A 25133-nucleotide genomic window follows, 5' to 3' on the forward strand; every position below is an offset into this window, starting at 1 on the left:
AGGAGGGGTGGGCGGTGTGTCCAGGATCACACAGTTTGAACTCGTGATGACCAATACAAGCGTTTTGGGGCACAAGGCTATGGCGAGGTGTGAAGGGAGCACTGATCGGGCTGCGAATTGAGGGGGTGAGGGAGATGTAAAAACAAAAAATTGCGATTTTCCACGCATCTGATACACACAATTGGTTCCAAAGATAATAGCAAAATCGGTAAAGATGAAAGAAAGAATGGAGAAGAAATTAGAGCTAAAGGAGAATGGTGAATAAACAGAAGGGAAATGCAAAGGGACAAGAGGAAAATAAGGAAGGGGAAAGATCAAAGAAGGAACACGCGATAAAAACAGACAAGCGATGCGCGCTCTGTGCTGGGGGAGGGGAGGGCCGGGCGAGGGCCATTAGCCTGAGAGAACTTGCGTAGAACACTGTATCATCCTAGCCCATCCTAGACCGATTACAGAAACGCTGCATAAGAAAGGTAGCGCGCATCTCCGCAGTCTGCAGACTAACGAGCCATCTCCGCCCCGTCACCTGACTCCCACCCCGCCCGCCCCGTCAGTGAGTGATGTCTCTTAGTTTGTGGTTGCTTGTTTTTTCAGTAAAGGTCCCTATTGAACGGCCTGATGGACCGAGAGAGGAGTGCTTTGACTCCAGATCAAAAACACATGGCTCTTTTAACTATATTTAGTACAGGGTGGAAATAGTCATTGATTATTTCAAATACAGTGGGCGTGCTTCAAACATGCAGGAGAGGTTAACACTGATATTAATAAAGGACGAAGAACAACCATGAATGGGTTACTTTATATAGTGCACCGGTATAAGCAAAAAAAATAAGTTTGCTCACTTTTGCATTTCTAATAAATTGAAACGTACGTATGTGATATTCCCACATGATAAATATGTAACTGACTGTTCTGAAAGTGGACCTCGCTGCAGCCACATACGTGGAACACAGACTAAGCCAACAATTAATGTCGAGGGGAGGCCACTTCAAGTGAGAGAGAGTAAAAGGAGTGCGCCTTTAATTGCAAGAAGCCTGTGTTAGAGGGTTTAAAATCAGTTTATTGGAACAACGTATATCAATGTCAATAATATTAAAAAAAACATTGCGTGTGCCACAACAGACTGGCATTCACTACAAATGAATAATGATTTGCCGGACTGGAAGGAAGTGAAATCACGGCAGAAGAGAGGCCAGGGAGGGGTCGGAATAAACAGAGCAGGCGTGAAAGCACGGCGGGAGAGAAGCCAGGGAGGTGGTGGAACAAACTGAGTGGGAGGTGTATGGGCGAGCGCTGACAGTGCAACACGGATTTCTTTGAAGTCTGATGGGGGGGCGGGGGGGGCGGGAGAGCCGATTCCTTTGAAGTCTGATGCCGAGGCTGGCTGGCGACCGACGTGCACGTGCCCAGCTCACATGAACTGTACCTAATCCACAGTTTGGGTAGACTTTTCGAAAGCACTACGGGATGGCTTGGACGAGACCTAAAAATAGGTAAACGCTCTCTGTACATGGTCTTTGTAGATCTCTCGACCGCGTTTGATCTAGAACAGAAGGAAAAACTCTGGATAGCTCTGACCAAACTTGGGATGCCATCAAACCTCTTGCAAATTATTATCGGACTCCACACAAACAACTATGCCCAAATTAGATGGGGAAATGGAAGAGGCCTAACTAGTCGGATAGTGGTGAGTCGCGGAGTAAGGCAGGGATGCGTCTTAGCACCAACCCTATTCACACTCTATATAAATGGTTTGATTGATCAGCTAATGGATTGTAGGGCTGATCCCCTAAGCTAGCAGGGTGTGAGGCTCCAGAATCTAGTGCACCAATTTGGGAGGGGTTGTGAAGAACAAGGACTGGAAATTAATCACCTAAAAACAAAATTCATGGTTTTTAATCGCCATAAGTCTTTTAACCAAAGCATAAAATTAGGCTTAGTTATACTGGAGGGCGTCAAACAATTTGACTATTTAGGGGTGAGGTTTATTAATACATCATCGTGGTCACCCCAAATACAAAAAAGCCAATTCTCACTACAACACGTGGGATCTGCCCTGTGTAAAAAGTTAAAAAAGTCAAGTTACTGACCATTGATCCCAGTCACTCAAGTATCAGGCAAAGGGACTAGGGGCAGCGCTGTATGGCACAGAGCAATGGGGGCACGCAAATGTAGCAGCCTTTGAGAAGGTTGAAATTAATTTAATCAGATCGGTAATGGAACTTTCCCACAACGCACCACTCACACCCATGCGTTTAAACCTATGAATAACGAGCGTTACCCATGCAATTGCTCCTCGACCACTAATCTACTGGATGCGCATATGTGTGAATGACTCACCACTCCCATTGAAAGAGACAATTCAAGACATACTACTATTAGACACTAAAGGGAGTATCGAGTGGGTCAACCATATCAAGATATGGCTGAACAAACTTGGCATGTCTGACCTTTGACAATCCCCTGGCAAAATTCTAAAAAGCTTGGTAAACCACCTCAAAAATAATTACTGGAATATGTTATGGATAGCTGTCTCAATAAGAGTACTGCAGGGGAATTGACATGTAGGTTCCTCAACATTAAAGATAACATGCAATAAGAGGAATTCTTAAATCGAATAGAGCCGCCCCTTGCTAAAACATTATTCCTTAAATTTAGGTATGGTATTCTTCCAATTATTAGTTTTGTCAGCAACTAGAATGGGATTGATATTTCGCCTTGCTGCCCAGCGTGTGAATCAGCACTCAGTAACACACTTTTCATTCTTCTGTCCCATGTACCAGGAGACAAGAAGAATATGGCTAATCCTGATTTGCCAGATTCTAGCAACAACCCGATTAAGTGAGATTACCAGAATCCTGGAAAGTGATACCTCAGAATATTTGGTCTTTGCCCTATATAGATACGTTCTTCATGCATGGGTTACAAGAAGCAGGATAAGTAAAATTATGAATTAAAAAAATAATTAGGCCAGGCTGAAACGACTATAGTGAATGGAAGATGAAAATAGTATGTAGAAGGCATCTTATATGGCATTACAATTGATGGAATTTATATCATGTAAATGTTATTGTTATTAACTTGATCAAATATGTTAAAGGTAGAATATAAACTGCCTACAGATGTATGGCATGTTTAGGTTAAATTGACATTGCAATATATTATAAATTACATTTTATACTTGTAAATATTTCAACCTTAGTATAATTTGATTGTAGATGTTAAATGATATCCGCACTATACACTTTATCAAACTCTAAAATATGTATGGTTGTTACTGGAATAATATATGGTCTCTGGTTACTCTAAACATAGCTGCTTGGGGATACTTTATCTTTTTAATGAACTGTATATGATGTGCTTTTATGGTTTTAATGTAAAATCAAATAAAGATGTTGCTATTACTACTATACCAACGTGAGGTATAGTGTGCACAGAGTCCAGTGGATCCCCAAAGGGAGGCAGAGGTAAAGTTAAACAGCACCTCACTCTCTATTTGTGGTAGTGTGGGCCAGCAGTAAGGCAGTATCAGAGGACAGTGTTAAGCATTTGTTGTACACACTCAATCAGCAAATGAATTCACACTCAAAGACTGAACTTCAGACCAATTGTTTTTGTATGAAATGTTTTTTGTTATTTTATATTCTAGAACTAAGCAAGCCTGACAAAGGTAAGCAATACATACTTTACAGTAGTAATGTAATTGAAATACAGTTTGAATGATAATTGTATATGCACTTTGTTTTGATTTACAGTATGGATGCAGAGAAATGCAATACTAAGCAAATGCAGTACATAGACTTAAATACGCTTTTTAGTAAAATAGAAGGTAATTAACTTTTGAGAGTACTAGGCTTACAAAGAGTAGTATACCTAGATACTACTCTGGGATATTTCCTGAAAACAGGTAAGTAAAATTGTTTTTGTTAGATTATGCAATTTTAACGAATTTCTTTAGTTTCTCAAACACCACACTTTAGAACTTTTCACAGAAAAACAGTCAATGTTAACCTGTGGAGGAAAATAGTTTTATTGGGTTTGAGGTAAGTATTTGGTAGTGGGAGTTGAGGTTCTGGGGGTAGACTCAGTGGCCCCCCAGGGTCAAGGATGCACTCTAGTTACACCCTCAGTGGCACTAGGGAGGCCGGGTGCAGGGTACTGAGGCCCAATGTTATCCAATAGGGGATAGGGGGCCCCTGGTTGGTGGCTGCTGACTAGCAGGCCACTTGGCTGTGGGAGCAAAGCTCCTGGACTTTAGCTTAGGGCAAATGGGGAAACAAAGTAGCACCAAAGGTGCTCCCTCAGCGGCACTAGGGTGGCCGGATGGAGAGTGCTGTTTTGACGTCGGACGCCCTGTTGTTTTCAATAGGGAACCTCCAGTTTGGAAAGACACTGAAGGCTTGGGGACGAAGCTCTTCTGGGTGCTACCTCCACTTTGAGAGGTAAGTTGGGAAGTTAGGGGTTGGTTAGGCACTGTTTAGGCACACAAGGCCATGGGGCGTCGAGGGCTGGGGTGCCTTTTAGGGACGGATCTTCTTTCCAGCTCCTGGTCACGGTTAGGGGGCCTTCTGGATTTAGGCTGCCGGCATCGGCTGGAGGCTTTGGCGGGTCAGGGGTCGCCAGATCTTAGGTCAGGATCGCCCGGGTGACCTCGTGGTGTTGACCCACTCAAGCTCGGGCCGCGGACGGCGGGCACAAAGTGGGGCGGATTTGCGGTGTCCGGCCGGAGCCAGAGGTTGCAGGTGAACAAATCCAGTGTTCACGGGAGACAAAGTCTTTGTGCTTGAAGGCAGGCAGGTCCAACGGGGTTTTTGAGATTGCTGGCACCAGGACACACCGGGATTTTGCAGGAGCAGGTTCGAGGGGGAGACAGGCCATTAGGGCTGGGGTCAAGTCAGTTGGCGTCTTCCTCTGGTTAGCTGCTGCACGGTTGTTCGGTCCTCCTTCTTCTTGCAGGTTCTTGTCTGAGGATGCAAGGTTCAGTGGTGCCCCTAAATACTATATTTAGGGGCGTTAGAGGTAGGTAAAAGGTAGAGACCAATGAGTCCCTTCCATAGGGTGGGTACACCCCCTATTATGCCACCCTTACGTGGGTTGTGGCATGGACAGAGTTGTACTTCACCTCATCTCCCCCACCTGAGGGGTGGAGTTGACAGAGGTAGGCATACCTCTCTTCCTCACTTGTTTTTCCTGCCGGTTGTCCCCCCCCCAAAGTGGGGGCCAGGACCAGTTGCTGAGAGCTACAAAAGGGGGTGGTGATGGACGGAGCATCTGAACCAACCAATCAAACACTCACTAGCCTACCAGGTACCTCCAGTAAGCGCCACGGAGCTGCGTTGCAGAGTGTTGTAAAAAGGGGCGTGGCCTCTGAAAACCTCTCTGCAACATAGCCCCCTGGCGCATACTGGAGGTACCTGGTGGGCTAGTTGGCCCCCAGGTACCCACAGGATTGAGGAGGAATTAATTCTTTAAGTTAAAACACGCCACAGGGCGTGTTTGCAGACATGTCACCTCAGGCCATGCCCCCTTCCTTCACCACTGTGCAAACGCGCCCTGTGGCGCGTTTTAAGTTGGGGAATTAATTCTCTTTCAATACTGAGGGTCCCTGAGGGCCAACAAGCCCAACAGGTATCTCCAGTACGCGCCAGGGAGCTGTGTTGCAGAGAAGTGTTCAGATGCCACACCCCTTTTTACACCTCTCTGCCACGCAGCTCTGTGGCGCTTAGTGGAGGTAGCTGGTGGGCTAGTTGCACCCCAGGGACCCTCAGGATTCAAGGGGAGTTAATCTCCCAAATTAAAACGTGCCACGGCGTGCGTTTGCACAGTGGTGAAGGAAGGGGGCGGGGCCTGAGTTCACATGTGTGCAAACACACCCTGTGGCACGGTTTAAGTTGGGGAATTAATTCCTCGTCCATCCTGAGGGTCCCTGGGGGCCAACTAGCCCACCAGGAACCTTCAGTAAGCGCCACTGCACAGCGTTGCAGAGAGGTGGTGCCAGGGCCGGACTGGCCATAGCGGGCACTTGGCAATCCCCGGGTGCGCAGCACGGGTGGGGCCGGTTTTGTGCCCCTGGGGGCCGTTTTTGTCACAGGGCCGTTTTCGCAGCAAAATCGGCCCTGTACCAAAATCGGCCGAAAACCTGCCCCGGCAAAGAGCTCGGCGGCACCTCCAGCACCCCCGAGTGGGGAGGGGGACGGCCGAGCACTTTGCCGGTTGTGGTTCCCAGTCCGGCCCTGGGTGGTGCAGGCCGTGCCTCTTTTTACACCTCTCTGCAATGGTGCTTACTGGACGTACCTAGTGGGCTAATTTGCACCTAGGGACCCTCAGGATTCAAGGGGAGTTAATCTCCCAACTTAAAACGACCACAGGGCATGTTTACACATTGGGGAAGGAAGCGGACAGGGCCTGAGGTGACGTGTGCAGAGACAACCTATGGCGTGTTTTAAATTGGGGAAATAATTCCCCTTCAATCCTGAGGGGCCAACTAGTCCACCAGGTGCTTCCAGAAAGCACCACTGCGCTACGTTGCAGAGAGGTGGTCCAGGCCGTGCCCATTTTTTCTGTAATACAGCTCTGTAGTGCTAACTAGAGATACCTGATGGGCTAGTTGTACCAAAGGGACACTCAGGATTCAAGGTGACTTTATCCCCCAAATTTAAACGGCCACAGGGCGTGTTTGCACACGTCAGCTCAGCCACCCCGTCCCTTCACCAGTGTGCAAACGCGCCCTGTGGCGCGTTTTAAGAGGTAGTTTTAATCCCCCTGCCCTATTAGATACTAGGGGCTTTCAACTAGGGGCTTACAGAGGAGGTCATGCTAATAACAGGGGTGCCCCCAACGCATAGTGTTCCCTAGTGTATGCAGGTGTTTCAACTGTATTCTAAGTGTGTTTTAGCATAGCACTGGCTCTAGGACTGGTTAGTCAGTCAGTTACCACCAGTACCCATCTGAAAAAGTTGAGTGTACAGGATGATTTTGCAACAAGGCCTCTTTCTGCTCCTCTGTTTGTTCTGTCTGCACGTCTTCCTTCTTCCTGCACTTTTCTTCATTTTTGAGGACTTCTGTTGCTTCTTTCTGCATTTGTTTTTCTTCTTTCTGTGTGTTTTTCTTCACACGTCCTACCTCTGTAGGCAGTTAGAAATTAGCATTTAAAAAACCTTTGAAATTCACTGAAAAAACCATAGGTTTCAGATAAGTTATATTTAGGAATTAGCATTTAAAAAACCTTGAGATGTCATCAGTGATGTCACGAGTGATGTCACTGACCATGTCATGAGAGATGTAATATGTGTCGTATTCAGCAGTGCATTGCGGGCGCGCAAATTATAGTTAGCTGAACTAACTACAACAGGGGAATTTCACTGGTTTTGTACGAGTGAAATGTCCAGCTAACTTTAACGCCCCTGAAACCTATGTTTTTTTCTGTGAATAAATATATATATATATATATGTATACACACACACACTAGTGAGCATTACCCCGGAGGTGATCTGGTGGAACAATGTTAGACAAGGCTGCACTCTGGATTCTATTATTGGCACTTCCTGGTTCTAGACAGTGTTTCAGGGTATACAGATCCCCAAAAAGACGAAATATACACAAACTGTCTGTCCGGACTTCTATTTCCTGACAAGTTTACCATTAGACATAGTATTGTGTCCGGTGAACAGTTTGGGGGTACTCGTCCACCACTGAGACTATACTGCATGAGTAGCTCTGAATTTCATTTTCAACTCTCCAAACATTCATCTCTGTTAGACTCTCGCTATATAACCTGGGAAGTTCACGCCTTTACATGATTGCAGCATTCTTATTTGCTAAGTCTGGGCTGCCTTAAGGATTGTCTCTGTCTGAATAGTTTTACACTTTTTTGAGGATGTGGAGGCAACCTGGAGATGGATCAAGAGACACCACTGAGTGGGGGAAGGAGGGGTGGAGGGAGTTTTCATTGAGTTTAATAAGATTTAAGCGACATGTAACTACACAGTGACTACACAAGGGGCAGATGGGGACTACAATATCCTCGTTACTGTTATGCAACTGACCGGTTGCTAGAATTGTTAAGAGGATTTTTCCATGACTAGAGCGCTTACAATGTAACTTTGTACCTTGCTGGATCTACTGTACTGGAGATGAAAACTGAAAAACATAATAAATAAAGTTTGAAAGAAAAAAAAAAGAAACACCACTGAGTGCCGCCGGAGGCAGCCAACATGCCAGGGAAGCAGACGGCTGGATTCTCCCACCCAGGCCCAGATGCCACAAACTTCATGGCCGAACCCGGTCAGTGTCCTTTAGATGAAACAGACAGGTAGAGGGGCTCGTCGTTATCCAAGGGAGAGCATTCAGATGCCGCTAGCTCTGCCTCACCCATCGAACATGGGGCCTCAATTGAAAGTGATGCCTCTCCAAAGACGGACACATCAAGGGCCTCAATGACTGAACTGCTCTGTGGCCTTCTGATGCTGGAGGACGCAGCCACACCACCCATAAATGGATGGATGGTGTGCAGAGTATTGCTTGGGGCCTAATCCAAAGACACAGGAGCACTCAGTGTCCTTGCACCATTTCAGGCCTGTAACTGGGGCCTGGTGGGAGGGGGGGTGTGGGGGGAGTAAGACACCGCTCTGCTTTTCTTTTTAGGTCTCAGCCTGTGATGGCTGCGTTTGCGCAGTCTCGCTGGCGAGATTTAATGAGATAGAGAGAATATCACTAGCGAGGTTAAGCCCCGCCCCTCTTCTCCATTGGCTGACCTCCTAAACGGTGGCCAGCCATTGGAGAAGAGGTCCTAGTGACACTCTTCTTTCTCTTTAAGCCCGTCCTTTTCAGATTGGGTTCCTTGACTTCCTGCAGAAGTAAAAGATTTCTTATCTTCTTTATGGGTCCAGATGGCCCCATAAAGAAGATAAGGAACCTTTTACCCCAGCAGGAAGTCCGGGAGCCCAGTCTGAAAAGGACGGGGCTAAAAGACAAAAGGCAGCGCTTGGTTTTTTCCGTAACGCCGTGCTGATCGAGACCGTCTGATCCCTGCACCACGCTGATACACTATCGGGCTCTATGCACCCTTGCACCATGCTGGAACTCCCTAACGCAGAAGTGAATATATATACATATATCCCTCGTGCTGCCCTTTATAATTCCTCTCAGGTGTGCACCTTCTGTGCCTTCCCTCGTGCTGCCCTTTATAATTCCTCTCACTCGTCCAGTGTGTTTCTTCCAGCATCCCTCTTATATACGGCACCTCTTGTGCACATCCTTCATATTCTAACTTTTGCATGTTGTGCACTCCTCGCATCTAGCAGCGCGCGCATTTCCTCGCGCACCAATCTGCATCGAATCTCTCACTCTCCCCTGTGTCCGGTCTCGTACGCTCTGTGCACACTGTACCGCGAGCTCCTACTGTGTCATGAACCGCACACAGTAGGAGCTCGATGTACAGTGTACACAGAGCGTACGAGACCGGCCTCATCAGTAAGCTTAAGCAAGTCGTCATACAATACATTAGATGACAAGCCCCACACTTGGTACTGCTTCAGGAAACACCAGGCAGGAAACCATTGCGCTTGCCTCAACAGGAGTCAAAACAGGGCCCGGAACATGCTAGTTATGCACAGCGGGCATGAGGTGTTGCAATACCTGCAAGAAGAATCCCCCTTTCAGAGCAAGAAAATGTGGTTGGACCCAATGAGCAGCGTTGCAGGGGTGCGCGAATCAAGGGTGCAGAAGTCGATGCAGTCATTGGTATATCTGCCCTCACATAAACTTAAACAATCCATATTAGACACACTGAGTCCTAAGCTTCTAGACTCCACTGCTGATATTTATATCATAGGTTGCGACTTCAAAAACATAATGGACAGGATGTTGGACAGATCCTTCCCAGGAGTAATTCCCACCTGCACTCAGTCCCCACGGGCACAATTTACATACTCATTGAGCCTTCTAGATGTGTGGAGAACTAAACACCCCGCAGCTAGGAAGAACTCCTTTTTCTGTGAGGCTACAAGACCTTTTCCCAAATTGATTGTTTTTGTCCTGAGTACTAACGGTGAGGATGACCTGTCAGGCTGTCCCTCATACACACCAAACACTGAAACAACATACCAGATAACCTGAGCCCACTCCGAGCCTGTGGGAGGCAGATTTGGGCCACATGGAAGATATAAACTGGGAGGCAGCACTGATGTACCCATGGGAGGTAACAATCAAAACCATCCTGAGTCTCATTCAACTAAAAATCCTACACACAGTTTACTACAAAAGAAGTAGGCTGGTCCGGATGGGCAGGTCCATGACTCCTAACTGCCTTAGATGCGGAGAGGGGAATAGTTCCTTCTGCCACACGATATGGGAATGCCCCCAAGTAAAAACATATTGGTAAAAGGTTAATTGCAGAATTTACCACGATCCAGGAGGTCAGAGTCCCAGACAACCCGCAGTTTGCCATAATGGGCCTACCATGTGACATGGATCTGGCCAGGAAGCAATTACTCTACTGCTCATTGGGGTTTATCCTGGCGAAGTAAGACATGGCCAGGAAATGGGGAATCTCCCCAACCTCCAACCAGGGAACAGGGGACGATTGGTAAGACACACTGCATGGTGGCAGAAAGGGCAGTGTAGGCAGCAAGGGGATTGCCCAGTGAAATTCTGAAAGATGTGGGGGGCCTGGAGGGGGAGGCCCGACTGTCCAAGTTACCCATGGGATTGAGAGATGTCTATGTAGATCACCCAGGTTGGGGGAATGTGAATTTGACTCTTGATACCCCTGACGGGGGAGCACAGCAAGGGGGTCCGAGTCATTGACGATGTTGCTCCTGTATTTGCTCTGCGTGCAACTCTTTCTAACCAACAAGGTCAACTGCATAATGTTAATGCACAGTGGATGGTGGAAAGTTGTGAGCTGCTGAAAAAGAGAATACAAATATTTTACACCAAAAACTATTTGGGGCGAGGGGAGGAAGGTTAAAGTTGAAGATAGAACTGTTAGTTCTTTTGAGCAGATGATACTACAGTATTAAAAATAAAGTCCTTAAATCAAGAACCTTAAACTTCAATAAGGATCTACATGAAATGGCTGAATATTAATGGCTTCATAGAAATTGACTGAATTTTATATGAGCTTATGGGGTTATATGCAAATACAAACACAATACAAAATTAGTGCCAACTGTTAATACCAGATCAAACATTTGAGATCATAGAACTATTCTCATTGTTGTGGGTTGGGTGTTAACCTAAAAGCAATATGATACAACATTCCCTTCAAACTAGATAGCAATATCAAGTAATACTTTATTCTGAATTTCAAAAATTGATAAACCTAGTCACAATTATTTTAATTTACATATGTAGTGATCACTCAGTGTACAGCATGTGCAAAATATGCTTGCAGTTGTCCCATTATTTTGCTCGTAGTAATAAATCAAAAATTATTAATACATTTATCAGTTCCGAAAGGGCCCTACAATCATCAGTCTTGCAAAGACGGGGTTTATATTCATAGTCCCAGAGGCCTTCAGTTCTCACAAAAAATACCTGAGTGGCTTAATATACCATCAAACAATCTGCAAAGGGAATATATGGAAAAGCTTGCGTATGACTTTTAAAACTCACATTTACTAGTAATGGTGGTGAACGTCACGGGTAGATCTTCACAAAAATCTGAAAACTAATAGGTGTTTGTTTTCAATGAGGAATTATCTCAAGGGCAATATTAACTACTCACATCATCACCAAGAGCTGGCTCTAGATAAGTGCAGTGGGAGAAGGTTCTGTGTAGAACGTCCCATGAGATACCACAAATGAACTTCATCAACTAGTTTTGAACAAGGCTTCATCTGTGAACTACACTTGGCTGCGTTACTTTAGCTCACTGTATTATATTTTATGTGTGTAGAAATAGGATAGAATACGGAAAAAAAACTAGTCTTATCCCTCTTATATGATAGTTTAGAACATGGACAACCTCTTCTGGGTCTTTTACATCTTTACACCAGTTTTAACAAACATGCAACACGACATACCCCACATTTGGCATTTCAACAAGTCATCCTCTGCCCCATGACATCCTCTCACTGAGAGATTCAGACACTCTGTAATTACAATGTTTAGGAGTGATGTTTCAATACTCTTTTCTACCAGGGCAGCATGTCATTTAACCGTATGGCCTGCCATTTAATCGTATGCTACGGCAGTGCTGAGCAAAAGCAGTGTCAGTGGATTCTAACAGGGAAAATTACTGCAAGAGAAAACATTTTCAAAATGTGTTTGCAAGAAAATACACTTAAAATTCCTAAGTACAACAGGAAGTAGAATTCCTAACTTCCAGAAGAAAACAAGTTACTTACCTGTAACTGTAGTTCTCCAGTATTGGAAGCTTCCATAGATTCACATGCCTGAATCATTCCCCGTCGTTGAGATGGGAGTCTCCGATATATAAAAAAGCAATGCTTAGTGTATAGCAAACTGAAAAGAGGCCTAGGCCCATTTCCCTTTTGCAACCCCTGACCTTCGTTATGTAAAAGAGACCAAACTTGTCTCCAGACCAATCAGATCTCATCACCCTCTAGAACACTCCTGAGAGAACCTTTTCCCCTCAGATTTTCGCGCACTTGTGCCATAGATACCTTTCGTGCTAAATCCAAGGTGAGCCTCAAAGGGGAGGAGGGTGGGTCACATGTGAATCTATGAAAGCTTCCAATACTGGAGAACTACAGTTACAGGTAAGTAACTTGTTTACTTACTCCAGTATTGGAGCTTTCATAGATTCACATGCCTGAATCAGAATAGTGAGCAGTAAACCATAGCACATTTTGTTATGTCACCTAAGACCATGAACTAGGCAACATAAGTCAACATTCTGGTCTCTTATCGGGGAGGGTTATGGAGTTAGATCAAGTCCAATACCAGTTCCTATTGAGGAGCTTATATGGGTTGGCTATATCCAGAACCTTTATGCAAGTAACGGGAATGTGATTGATTGTAGCAGAGTAAGTGAAGACCCGTCTCCATATGAACCACCTTCCGAAAAAGATATTGAACTGGCCATCAAGGGTATGCGCTCCTCTGGGGCGATGGGCCCGGATGAACTCCCAATCTCGGTCTTGAAACAAAACTGTGCAATGTGGAGTAAAATCCTTTTCCCGGTCTTTAGATTCTGCTTTGCAAATAAAACCGTTCTCCCATCTTGGAAAGGGAGTATTTTAGTCCCCCTCTTCAAGAAGGGAGACCGTGACGCCCCACACAATTACAGACAAATTGCACTCTTGGATGCCGTGGGTAAAGTCTTCGCCAAATGCCTCCTGATGCAAATCAATGTCTGGGTGGACTCGGGTGAAATTCTTCCATTTGAACAGACCGGATTTAGGCGAAACCATGGATAATCTAACGGCATTGCAAGTAATAACTGAAAAATATGTTAAAGTCCGAGGAGGGAAAGTGTACGCAGCTTTCATAGATTTCTCCACAGCATTCGACAAAGTAGATCGCCCTTTGCTGTGGAGAAAACTATCGGACCTCAGCATGCCAGCCACCCTTCTGGAGTTGGTTCGAGCTCTCCATACTGACACCTGGTGTACAGTCTTGATGGGGGGGGAAAGAGGCCTATCCCAAGTTATTTCTACAACAAACGGCCTAAAACAAGGTTGCTTGTTGGCCCCCCTATTATTTTCTTTATATATATCTGATCTACCCTATGCCCTGTCCTTAAGTGAAGGTATCGCCCCATTATTGGGGGGGAAATCGATAGTCTGTTTGCTATATGCCGACGACATATTAATACTGGATTTAACACCGAGGGGATTAAATAGTCGTCTGCAGGTATTACATGAATATACAGAGGCACCATTACTTAAAGATAAATGTGTCTAAAAGTAAAATAATGTGCATGCGGGGAAGGAAAAAGTTGAAGTTTGGGAACTATTTTTTTTTGTGTAAATATATTTTTATTGCAGGAAATGTAAGTAAGTACAACGTTGCCACCTGTATTAGTACGCAATCCAGTGTGGGTGGGATCCACTTAGTCTTCATACACGGCCATTTAGCCCACAACCCGGGGGTCGGGCGGCGTATGTCATGTCCATAAAGCGTGTTTCTCCCCAATCGCATAACAAATCACAGGTACTAGAGTAAATCCCATCTGCTTTTATTCAACTGCCTCAAAACTATCCCCCCTCCCTCCCACCCCTCGCCTTTCCCCCCCAGTGGAAGACGGGGTTGTTCACCACTACTCATCGTCTCAGTGCTACAAAGGATCAGAGACATCTCACTTCCCCTAACCCCTACCCCCCCCCCTCCCCCACTCGTCATCGGTAGGTCAACCTGTGTGTGGTCATCTGAGGATAAAGTGGCCGTGAGTCTGCCGCGGTAGCGCCGCCCTACTTTATCATGGCACGACAGTGGGATTCAGGCCGTCTCCCTCCGTACTGTCTGTGTCAGCATGTGTGTCATGGTCGCGCAGGGTCTGCACTATCGTTTCCCAAGCCTGCGCCGCCTCTAACGCCCGTTCATCTCGTCTTCGCTTCGCCTGTTGGAATCTCAGCGTGCTCTCACTCCCCGCCCATTTAAGCAGTTCATTGCGCCATTTATCGTCCGACGGACCAACTCGCGCCTTCCAGTGTCTGGTAATTTCCCGTTTGGCTAATAGTAAACCCAAATCGATGAACTTACTGGTAATTTTAGTCTTAGGGGTATGCGGGAACCAGTGTAGAAGTCCCACCTCCACGTCCATCCGTAACGATCTACCAGTTACTGCGGTCAGCGTGTCCCCTACTATCGACCAAAAGGAGGTCAGCTCAGAGCAGGACCATAGCATGTGTATAAGGTCCGCTCCGGGTGCTCTACATCTAGGACAGGCTGCCACCTCCAGACCAAAATACTGCTGTAGTTTCGCCGGGGTCAGATAGGCTCTATGCAACACATAGAAATGGACCAACTGGAAGCGTGCATTCCTCGTCCCCTTCCAGGCCCTCTGCAGCAGCTGGGACCATGTGGTCTCTGGAATTTCCTTACCTATGTCCGTCTCCCATTTGGACTTAAGGGCCGTCAAGGGGGTTAATTTCTCCTCCACCATTCTGGAGTAGAGGCACGACACCGCCCTAACTGTCCCCGCAGACATCATGACATATTGACACGTCGTTGACAGTCGCGGTTCCTCGTGACCGGTCCTCCAGTGAGCCTGTATCGCTCTCGTGAGTGCCGCGTGGATCAAAAAATCCCCTCTAGGGATGTCGTAGCGATCCAAAAGGGTCTGGAAGGGTAGCAGCCCCCCATCCTCGTAGAGGTCGCCCATCGTCTGTATCCCCATGTCTTCCCAAACACTGAGACGAGACCAGTCTCCGCCGTGGGGCAATGCAGTAAGCATTCCCAGTGGGATCTCCGGGGCATAGGGTCGCGATCTACCGAGCCTGCGGTGTATACGGTTCCAGCAGGAACGTACGGTGCGGTCCTCTTGAGTGAGGTGTTTCAGCTCCAATGTCTGTTGCAGCGCAATATATGATAAAACATGCCTGGGTGTGCCACTGCCCCTCAGCTCTTCCGGGCCTCGGAACTCACGCGCGACTTCTTGGGTGTAGAACTGCAACTGGGCCGCCAAATAATACGTCTCAAAGTCCGGAGCCGCCCACCCTCCTTCCGCTCTCGGTCGCAGCAAAGTCCCGAGCGCAACCCTACGGCGGGCCGCTCCCCATAGGAACGACACTATTATGGAGTCGAGGCCCCTAAAAACCGACCTGGGGATCCATACCGGGAGCGTTCGAAAGCAGTACAGCAATCGGGGCAGTGCCACCATTTTTAAGAGAGCGATACGCCCCGCCAACGACAGGGGCAGGGTAGACCAGAAGGCCATGCTGCCTTTGAGTGCTCGGATGCCCCTGGAGATATTGCCCTCCAGGATATCGATCGGGCGATGATAAACATGTACCCCCAGGTACTTAAAGCAGGACGGTTCCCATCTGATTTCTCTGTGAGTGTCCGGTTGAGGGCCATCCTGACGCACCGGAAATAGGCAGGTCTTAGCCCAATTTACCCGAAGTCCCGATAACTCCCCAAAAAACGTGAGTACCGAGTCTGCTCCCGTCAGGGCCGCATCAGCGTCCTCGAGAAAGAGCAACAGGTCATCAGAGTATAGGGAAATGTATTGAGGACCCAGCGGAGTCTGTAGTCCCCTATAGTAGGCCCCTGTGCGGATTGAGATAGCCAGCGGTTCTACAGCTAGAGCAAACAACAATGGGGACAACGAGCAACCCTGCCTCGTGCCTCTTTCTACCGGGTACTGCTGGGACACCAGCCGGCCCGATTTCACTCTGGCCACCGCCGCGGCATACAGCACTTCGGTCCACTTCAGGAATCCCTCTCCCAATCCAAATCTCTCAAGAACCCTGCGAAGGTAGACCCATTCTAGGCTGTCGAAGGCCTTTTCCAGGTCGATCGAGAGAATCATAGGGTCGGGAGCATCCTCGTGCTCCATCTCTAATAGTCTGAAAAGTCGTCGAATGTTCATTGTCGTGTTGCGTTTGGGGATGAAGCCCGCCTGGTCGGCGTGTACCAGGGAGCCCATGTGTTCCAGCAAACGCTCGGCTAATATGCTGCTCAAGATCTTGTAGTCGACCGTGAGCATCGACAGTGGTCTATAAGAGGCCGGGTCCGTTCCCTCACGACCCGGTTTCAGGAGAGGTATCACCAGTGCTTCCCGCATCGAGCCCGGTAATCTTCCCAAGGACTTCGCTTCCTTGTAAACCTGCAGGAGCTTTGGGGCTAGGATATCCGAGTATGCGGAATAAAATTCCACAGGCAGGCCGTCAAGGCCCGGCGTTTTGTTACGCGCCATTCTTTTGATCGCACCTTTAATCTCGCCTAGTTCCACATCGCGACCCAGGGCCTTCGCCTGTTCCGATTCAAGAGTGGGGATAGGCAGGTCCCTCAGGAAAGCATCCGTCGGGGAAGTGTCCGGTTGTAGTCGGCTACGATACAGCCGCTCGTAGTAACTCCGGAAGCAATGAAGGATTGCAGTCGGAGTGTAAACTTCCCCATTTCCGTCCGTCCTCATCGCCACGGTGGGAGGGGAGCGCCTAGCAGGGTTAGCAAGCCAAGCTAACAACGCACTTGATTTGTCGCCTTCCGCCAGTGATCTAGATAGGTAGGTCTTATAGTCGTAGCTACGTAGTCGCTCAACCTCAACCGCTACCGCTTCTTTAGCCGCTAGGATCTGCTGCTGAAGCTCCGGGCGGCCAGGGCGGGAAAGCTCCAGGTCACGGAGGGCCCGGTCAGCTTTGGTCAGGTCTTCCAGAAGTACGCGGCGCACTCCCACCTTTTGCGTTATGCAATAACCTCTCACCACGACCTTAAAGGCATCCCACTCCGTGGCTCGCTCCGACGTCGTACCCTCGTTAATCGCAAAATAGCTTGCTATCTTATCCTCCAGGTCTCCGCGAAACACCTGATCCTCTAGCAACTCCGGCCGCAATTTCCAGGAAGGCACACAAGGGGTCCCATGAATCCATCTAAGGTCTAGCAATAGAGGGTTGTGGTCAGAGATCGTCCTCGTCAGGAATTCGGAGCGTACCGCCGCAGCGGCCACCTCCCTAGACCCTAGGAAGCTGTCCAACCTCACATGTAATTCATGCAGTCCCGAAAAGTGTGAGTAATCTCGAGAACCCGGGTTATGCGCCCGCCATATATCCGTTAGTCCCCACTGAGTCTGCCAAGTCAGTCTACCCTTCGCCACTCTATGGGCCGGGGAGTCCGGGAGGGGAGGATGTGATCTGTCTAAGTCAACGTCGAGCACCGAGTTAAAGTCCCCACCCATCAGGACTGGTCCCGACAAATAACGAGCTAGAGTACCCGATAGTGCATTAAAAAAGGCGAGCTGGTCCGTATTGGGCGCATAAATGCAGCAGATGCTCAAATCCCTGCCCCCTAGCTTCCCTGCTAGCGCGACATACCTCCCCTCAGGATCTATAGTGTGATCATCTACCTGCAAGGGTACTCCCGCCTTTATCCAGATCAGCGCGCCTCTCGCATAAGCCGAGTATGAAGTGCAGTATAACTGTCCCCGCCATCTGCGCTGTAGCGCAAGACCCTCTGCTTTATTGAGATGCGTTTCTTGTAGCAAAGCGATCTGTACCCCTCTACGCACTAAATAAGCATGGACCTTGTGACGTCTTGACATGGTGTGCAGGCCCCGCACATTCCAGGTGACGCATTTCAGGTTTGAGAAATCAGCCATTGTCCCATATCGCATGCCTCAGTCTCTCCGCCCTCTGCACAGCTAAGGGTAAATGCTCAACAACATCCTCCCCGATGACGAGTCCCTCCCTCACCAACTTTAACTCAACTTGTAAACATGAACCCCCAGCCACCCCCCCCAGAACAGGTTCCAAATGGCACCATCTAGTCCCCATCCAAACTGTAGTTTCCAAAACCTCCCCTCCCTCTATCCTTCCGGTAGTCACCGTAGGCGTGCCTTAAGGGCAATGTGGGGGACCGAGCGCCGATGCGGGATCCCTCCGCAGGTCGCGGCGCGGCCGAACTCTACAATATCAGAACGTGTATAGGGGAATCCCTACAACCCCCCTCCCGCAGCTAGCGAGTATAACATTTACCCTCCTGAGCTCCTCGACCCCCACGCATGCCCCCCCCCCCGCAGTCCCCCACCTAGAACCTCCTCACCCCATATCTTTATTGTTCATCCAGTAGTCCTTCAGCTGTCTCGGGGGTAACCACCGGAAGTCTCACGCTGTCCGTCTCGGAGCCCTCCGTGTCCGATTGGCCACCACTCTCTCCCGGTTCCGAAGGAGCCGCACCACGCTCCGTCGCAGGGCCAGACATGGAAGAAACCATTTCCAATGCTCCACGCCGTTCTGCCGCAGTCTCCAGCGTGGACGGTCCAGTAGTCCTGCCCCTTCGGAGTCGGAACCTCTTTGATCTCTTCGGTGGTGCAACATCCGTCACGGTTTGAGATGAAGTTCCAAAACCGTCTTTGCCCGCTCTGTACAGTTCCAGCCAATCGCATACCTCATCCGGGGTGGCAAAAAACTTGGTGGTGCCATCCACGATGACACGAAGTCGCGCCGGGAATAGTAGAGAGTACTGGATGCCTTCAGTTCGTAGTTCTTGCTTGACGGCCAGGATGGATGACCGACGCCTTTGCGTTTCATAGGTGTAGTCCGGGAAAATGTTCACTCGGCTGTTGTCCACCTGATAAGGACCGTTCTGTCTGGCAGCTTGGAGTATAAGGTCCCTGTCTCGGAAATGGAGCAGCCGCGCCACCACCGGACGGGGGGGTCGGCCCTGTAGCGGGGGTCGGGCTGGTACTCTGTGCGCCCGCTCTAATGTGTAGAAAGGGGACAATCCCTCCAGCGCCACTGTTGCCCGCAGCCAGTTTTCCAGGTACTCCACCATGTCCCCGCCTTCAATTTTTTCGGGAAGGCCAACCACGCGAATGTTATTTCTCCTGTTCCTCCCTTCCGCATCCTCCGCTCGCTTTTCCAGCGCTTCTATGCGGGTCAAGGCGTCCTTCATCGTTGCGTCCAGAACTTTCTGCGCCGGCTCCAAGTGCCTCACCGACCCTTCAACTTCCTTCACTCGGTCAGAGAGCTTGCCATGATCCGCCCGTAGGAGACCCAATCCCGTCGCCACCTGCGCAATGTCCTCTCGTAAGGCTGACCTGGTCTCCGTGATCGCCTGCAGGATCTTATCCAGCTGCGCTTGGATAGGGGGGTCCCCTGGATTGCCCATGTGAGTTCGGTCCTCGTTGTCCGGCGGTTCAGCGTCCGATGTCGCGTGGGCACCCCCCTTCGGGCCTTTCGGTTTCCCCATGGCTGGAGGTGTGCGGCGGTCAAGCACCACTGAATCGGGGCCGGTCAAGCTTATGCCGGTGTCGCTCCCCACTGCGCCGCCTCCAGTCAGGTCAGTAGGGCGGCGGATGATAGGCAGGGCGGCCGCCCGATGTCGGGCCGGAGCAAGCTCACGGGGCGCCGACCGTGGCTGTGCGCGGTCACTTTCTGGACAGGAAGCACATGTCCGCACAGGAGGCCGGCGGGGGTAATAGTAGAAACGCTTCCAGAGTTCTGGGGTTGTACTCCTGGATCTCAGGTCCACTGGAGGTCCCCGCAGGTCAACAGCATCCCCACTCCCTCATAACGCTTGGCGTAGGACTCTCTTCTGCGAGTATAGGGGGCTGTGCCAGCTCCTGGGCATCGTCTTCAGGCGCCCTCCTCAGGCTATCAGTGGGCCACGTTTTCCCTCACGTAATGTCCTGGTAGGAAGGGCGGCCTCACCAATGGGCCCTCCGTCTTCACCGCTCCTCCCCCGTCCGCCGCAGCTCAGCGCCACATCATGGAGCCTATCGGCACGTAATCAGTGCTGCCAGGGGCCCAGGGGTGTCCCGCAATGCTCACAGCCGGTTTGCCAACGCCACTCGGCGAGCTCCTGGTCAGGCGGTCACGCTTCCGCCGCCGGCAGTAGTCCGAACCTCCTCCCGGTCGCGGTCGGGTCGCGCCGCCCCTCCCCCGCGCCTCCGCCTCTCACCCGGTCCCAGCCTCAGGCCCCCGGCATGGGGATCTTCGGGGTAGCAGGCGACGGTCTGTCCTAGCGGGGGTGGGTAACGCTCGACGCGGCAGGGCTACCGCGTATCTCGGGGTCCCGGTCTTGGGCTTTCCTTCGCCGCTGTCTTCTCTCGGCTTTTTACTCCGTCCAGGGGTCCCCGCGGGCCACCAAGGTCGTGGGAGGGCAAGCGGGTCTCCTGAAGTGTGCCGGAGGGGCAATGGTGTCTCCAAGGATCCCCTACAACAGGATAAATAGGAGCTCGGCCGTGGAGCTAAGACGCTAGGCGACCTCCGCCATCGGCGTCCAAGCCACGCCCTTGAAGTTTGGGAACAATGTTTGGTCTGTTTGTGGACAAAAATTGGAAGTGGTAAATTTATATGTCTTCCTAGGAAAAATAGTGTGTGGAAACTTAAGTGAAAATGCTCATATAGGAAATAATATTAGGAAAGCAATGGTACAAGGTAAAAGCTTAATCTCCCTTTACAGATCCACAGGCAGAAGACACTTCGCACTTCTACTAGAGGTTTTCCGTGCTAAAATCCCAGCGTCCATGTTGTATGGTATCGAACTACTCGATATAAAAAAATGGGGCTTTTTAAATACAACAGATGGTAAAAAATTTCGGAATCTAGCCTCAGTTAACTCTGCCTGTTCTGTTGCGGCTCTTAGGCTGGAATTTGGGCTGCGCAGTAGTTGGGTACAGGGTCTCGCAGGGATAGTGCGCTGGGTCTCAAGCCTTGTAAAGGGTGATCCTGGTACATTAAGATCCTTTATTCAGAAAGAATTATTAGGAACCCTAAATGAGCAATCATTAGTTGTAAAAATATTTAGAACTGCGGTGGAGTTGCTTCAATTGGATGAATCGGTACTTTTTACTTTATCTTCATATCAGCTTAAGGCAACTTTGAAGCAGGCCACCTGGAAATTAAGTTTTACTATGGACAGGGAAGCGCGTATTTCAAAGAGAGGCACTCATCCAGTTATCGATTCTTGCCTGATAAACAAAGTACAGTCTTATATTACTTGGAACCTCCCTCATGGAGTGCGTCGTTTTTGGCTTTTATTGAGGCAGGGTTCTCTTCCACTTAACAATGTATTATCCAAATGGTACGGTTCCTCCCCTATGTGTAATTTGTGCAATAATTCCACCCAGGATGTTACACATGTGCTCTTTGTTTGTCCGGCTCTTTTAATGTATCAACGTAAGTGGATGAGGCCAATCTGCCTGCAACTATCCATTTTGTCCGCCACTGCATTTATGGATGCCATTTATAATCCTCCTAATGAAATGTTTTGCCACAGGATTTTTAACTTTTTTAAATGTTTTTTAGATCTATACTAAAATTTCTAAAGGATGTTAGGACTATCATCAGTGATTTTACTTGACGTTTTACATGATTATGTATATTTTTATATCTTATTCTATTGTTCAAAATGTATGTTTTATCCTTTGTGTTTCTTTTTATGTGGATCTCATCTGAGTTCCAGAATCATAAATCAAATAAATTGAACATACGTCATCTAACAATAGTAGTATCCAGACATAAATACATATAGTTAAATGTTCATAAATCATATATAATACAGCATGTGACAATAAAATGTGCTTATATCACCAACCAAGGAAGGAGGAATGGTAAAGAAGGCTCACCATTACTGGAAAAGGTTACTCAGTACTGCTTGTCCCACTGCCACATCCTTCTCCGCAGATGCATCAAGGCAGTAATGTCTGGTGAAAGCATACATACTCTTCCAGGTAGAAGCCCTGTAGATATCCTGGATAGGTACGCCCAAAAATAAAGCAGTGGAGGTGGATACTGCTCTTGTGGAATGTGCACGAAAAGGTGCATTTAACGGCTTCCCAGTACTGTATTGCACTTGAAATCCATCGGGCAATTCCCCGTTTTGACAACGGGAACCCCTTCCTGGGGGTAATAAAAGCCACGAATAATTGGGTAGACTTCCTGAAAGGTTTCATTCTTTGTAAGTAAAACTTCAGACAATGTTGAACATCTAAAGAATGGATAGTTATGCACGAGGACATCGTCCCTAGAAGCGATTTGTATTTGCGTACTGAAAGACACTTTTTCTCTTGAACTCTTTGGCCAGAGTTACAAGTCCCAGTTGCCTCTCTGTGGAGGGAAATGCTTTGTTCTTTAAGGTGTCTAGAATCGCCCCTAGGAATCTGACCTTTCTTGAAGGCTGAAGGGATGATTTTTCCATATTCAAAGTCAGCCCCAGTACGGCAAACAACTGTATGCATGCCATAGTTGAAGTCTGAGCTGAAGTTTCCGATGGTGCTTTTATCAACCAATCGTCCAGGTATAGAAATACTAGGTGTTTTCGTTTTCGGAGAAAGGCTGCCACTGGCGCCAGACATTTCGTAAACATTCTCGGGCAGACTTGAGGCCAAATGGCAGCACTTTGAACTGGTAATGATCTCCGGCCACTGTAAACCGAAGATACTTTCTGTGGGAAGGTTGAATGTGGAGATGAAAATATGCATCTTGCAAGTATAGGGCAGTCATACGTTCCCCTGGGTTTAAGAGCAGTAGAATGTATTGGAGGGTCACCATCCGGAATGACTGTTTTTTGAGGTAAGTATTCAGAGATCTTAGGTCTAATATTGGATGCCATTGGAGAGCATTCTTCCGGACCAGGAAGAAACAGGAATAAAATCCCTTCCCCTTCTGGGAGATCGGCACCGGTTCTATTGCTCCCGTTCGGAGCATTGTCCGAATCTCCCGGCGCCTTTGAGATAAATGTTTGATCTATCGACCTGTAGGTAGAGTGCAAGGGGGGGGGACTGAAGAAATTCTAGAGTATGTCTGAATTGTATGATATTGAAGACCCATTTGTCCGTTGTTATTGTCTGCCAATGATATAGATGGGAAGTCACTCTTCCACCCAGGGGAACTTGTGGAGGGGAAGGAATACATGATACCGGAGGTTGTCATTGTCTTCTTTTATTATATTTTCCTTGATGACCTCCTCGTCCTCTAGGAGCAGACTTAGTTTAGCTCCCTGACTGTCTCTGCCCGTACTGTTGATGGTATTGTTGTGAAGATGATGAATAAGAGGGGTATCTTCCCTGTTGGTAACCACCTCTGTAGAATGGTTGGCCTCTTCCTCGGGCGCCTCAGAAGGGCACCTTACGATATTGTAATGTACCAAGGGCCTTCGCCGTATCTGTATCCTTCTTGATACCCTGAAGGGCCTTACCTACCTGCCTTCCAAACAAATCTTCTCAGTCGAAAGGGAGATCTAGAATCTTATTTTGGACCTCCGGTCTAAAGGCAGTCGCTCTTAACCAACCAGGGCGTCACAGGACTGCTGCACCTACCAGGGAGCGAAAGGCTGTGGTTGCGATGTCCATTGCACAGTCAATGACTTCAGCCGAAGTCCTCTCTCCTTCCTGAAGAACTTTTTTCGCTTCTTGTCTGTTGCCTTCCGGAATGAGGTCCATGTATGGGGCCATATCACACCACATCTGTCTGTTGTATCTGCCCAGAACGGCAAGGGCATTCGCTGCTCTAACGAGGAGAGCCAACATGGAGGAAAACCTCTTTTCCGCATTGTCTAAACGTCTTCCCTCCCTGTCAGGAACTGCAGATATAGGCGCCGATGGATTCTTAGATTTTTGTTGCGTCACCTGGGAAATTACCGAATCCGGCTTAGGATGGCCCAGTAAACACGCTGGTGCGTCCGAAGGGGCCTTATATTTCTTTTCCAGTCTAGCGAGCACAGGTGTAACTGTCACCGGTGTCTTCATCACCTTTAAGCCTTCTTCCCACACATGATTAACAATTGGTATAGATCGAACCGATTTATGGTATGGCTCTTTAAAATCATAGAGGAAGCATTCAGTCTGTGTAGTAGCCATTGGAAGCTGGAATCTCTTCGCAGCTCTTTCCATTAAATTATGGAATCCACCGATATCCACTGGCGGGGAATCAGCAGGTACTGGTGTGGGCGATGCTGGAGATGGGACCAGGTAGTCATCCCATTCCTTGTTGGGATCCGTTATTTCTCACTCTTCCTGGTTATCACTGTCCGTGGTAGCCGGATCCTGGTGGTGCTGAGTTTGAGGAGTTGGAGGCATAATGTCCTGTAGTGACCCTCTGCTTCTGAGTGGAGTAGCAGGGATGGAACGTGGATGTGAAATGGGGATTTCCTGAGAGACTATTGTCGGCGGAAATCTCTTTTTATAATCTGCCAGCATAAATAAACTGCAGATCCATCATCATGGAGGTTGGCATACCAACCATTTCCTCCTGGTACCCTTGGCGATAGTGTTGCTGCGAGGGGTTCTGGTAATCTCTATATCTCTCTTCGTAATCATCCTCCTGATATTTTACATGTAGTTGTGATGGACTACTTGCATAACCAAAGGGTCCGCCATCCTCCTCCTCTTCTGAATCCTCCTCCTCCAGTAGGTGTGATGGCACCAGAGGAGTAATTTTGCTTGGGGAGGTGACCTCTGGCGTAATCCCCTTCTTACAGCTGTTTTTCTGGAATTTCTCTCGTCGAAGAGCCCATCGTCGAGATCTCCGACAGTACTGTCGTCGATGCCGTCGTCAACACC

At 48.5% G+C, this 25133-nt stretch overlaps 1 long non-coding RNA gene across 1 annotated transcript; it reads right to left on the reverse strand.

Moving 5' to 3' along the window:
• Positions 1-11278: 11278 nt before the first annotated feature.
• LOC144768528 (uncharacterized) lies at positions 11279-24831 on the reverse strand. Its single transcript, XR_013598560.1, has 2 exons — positions 20880-24831; positions 11279-13921 (listed from the first exon to the last, which is right to left on the reverse strand). It is a non-coding gene; the product is annotated as an uncharacterized LOC144768528 (long non-coding RNA).
• Positions 24832-25133: the final 302 nt, after the last annotated feature.

This window comes from Lissotriton helveticus, chromosome 7 (assembly GCF_964261635.1).
Source record: "Lissotriton helveticus chromosome 7, aLisHel1.1, whole genome shotgun sequence".
Taxonomy (NCBI): domain Eukaryota; kingdom Metazoa; phylum Chordata; class Amphibia; order Caudata; family Salamandridae; genus Lissotriton; species Lissotriton helveticus.